Source organism: Perkinsus marinus, assembly GCF_000006405.1.
Source record: "Perkinsus marinus ATCC 50983 genomic scaffold scf_1104296966190, whole genome shotgun sequence".
In the NCBI taxonomy this organism is placed as follows: domain Eukaryota; phylum Perkinsozoa; order Perkinsida; family Perkinsidae; genus Perkinsus; species Perkinsus marinus.
This window is the reverse complement of record NW_003204021.1, coordinates 1-1,208: the sequence shown is the minus strand read 5'-3', so window position 1 is coordinate 1,208 and position 1,208 is coordinate 1. Positions and strand designations below refer to the sequence as shown.

Here is a 1,208-nt window from a genome sequence, read left to right as displayed (position 1 = left end):
GATATTTATGGTGTTATAAGCCACTTGCCAGGATTGAACTGACGACCTTCTGCTTACGAAGCAGACGCTCTACCACTAAGCTAAAGTGGCGCTCAGATTAAATACATAAATCTATAATCTTTCTGTATCCTTTGCGGAGTGAGCAAACCTGCTCCTGCTTCTCGTACCAGACCAGATATTTATGGTGTTATAAGCCACTTGCCAAGATCGAACTGACGACCTTCTGCTTACAAAGCAGACGCTCTGCCACTATGCTAAAGTGGCACATAGAATGAATACATAAATTATTAATCTTCCTGTATCCTTTGCGGAGTGAGCAAACCTGCTCCTGCTTCTCGTACCAGACCAGATATTTATGGTGTTATAAGCCACTTGCCAAGATCGAACTGACGACCTACTGCTTACCAAGCAGACGCTCTGCCACTAAGCTAAAGTGGCGCACAGATTAAGTATATGAATCAATAATTTTCCTGTCCCGTTCACAGAATGGACCATCCTGCTCCTGGTTCTCGTACCAGATCAAAAATTTATGGTGCTATAAGCCACTTGCCAGGATTGAACTGACGACCTTCTGCTTACAAAGCAGACGCTCTGCCACTAAGCTAAAGTGGCACACAGAATAAGTACATAAATCGATAATCTTTCTGTATCCTTTGCGGAGTGAGCTGACATGCTCCTGCTTCCTGTATCAGACCAGAGATTTATGGTGCTATCAGCCACTTGCCAGGACTGAACTGACGACCTTCTGCTTAGAAAGCAGACGCTCTGCCACTAAGCTAAAGTGGCGCACAAAATAACTGCATAAATCAATAATCTTCCTGTATCCTTTGCGGAGTGAGCAAACCTGCTCCTGCTCCTCATACCCGACTAGAGCGTAATGCTGCTGTAAGCCACTTGCCAAGATTGAACTGACGACCTTCTGCTTACGAAGCAGACGCCCTACCACTAAGCTAAAGTGACGCACGGATTAAGTATATGAATCAATAATTTTCCTGTCCCGTTCACAGAATGGGCCATCCTGCTCCTGGTTCTCGTACCAGACCAGAAATTTATGGTGCTGTAAGCCACTTGCCAGGATTGAACTGACGACCTTCTGCTTACAAAGCAGACGCTCTGCCACTAAGCTAAAGTGGCACACAAAATAAGTGCATAAATCAATAATCTTCCTGTATCCTTTGCAGAGTGAGCAAACCTGCTCCTGCTCCTCA

The 1,208-nt window shown here is 45.0% G+C and overlaps 7 non-coding genes across 7 annotated transcripts; all 7 read right to left on the bottom strand.

Annotated features, from left to right (window-relative positions):
• Nucleotides 1-18: 18 nt before the first annotated feature.
• Pmar_PMAR027570 lies at nt 19-90 on the bottom strand. Its single transcript has one exon. It is a non-coding gene; the product is annotated as a tRNA-Thr (tRNA).
• A 102-nt stretch (nt 91-192) lies between these two features.
• On the bottom strand, nt 193-264 carry Pmar_PMAR027569. The gene has a single exon. It is a non-coding gene; the product is annotated as a tRNA-Thr (tRNA).
• A 102-nt stretch (nt 265-366) lies between these two features.
• Pmar_PMAR027568 lies at nt 367-438 on the bottom strand. Its single transcript has one exon. It is a non-coding gene; the product is annotated as a tRNA-Thr (tRNA).
• Nucleotides 439-540: 102 nt separating this feature from the next.
• Nucleotides 541-612, bottom strand: Pmar_PMAR027567. Its single transcript has one exon. It is a non-coding gene; the product is annotated as a tRNA-Thr (tRNA).
• Nucleotides 613-714: 102 nt separating this feature from the next.
• On the bottom strand, nt 715-786 carry Pmar_PMAR027566. Its single transcript has one exon. It is a non-coding gene; the product is annotated as a tRNA-Arg (tRNA).
• A 102-nt stretch (nt 787-888) lies between these two features.
• Nucleotides 889-960, bottom strand: Pmar_PMAR027565. The gene has a single exon. It is a non-coding gene; the product is annotated as a tRNA-Thr (tRNA).
• A 102-nt stretch (nt 961-1,062) lies between these two features.
• On the bottom strand, nt 1,063-1,134 carry Pmar_PMAR027564. Its single transcript has one exon. It is a non-coding gene; the product is annotated as a tRNA-Thr (tRNA).
• Nucleotides 1,135-1,208: the final 74 nt, after the last annotated feature.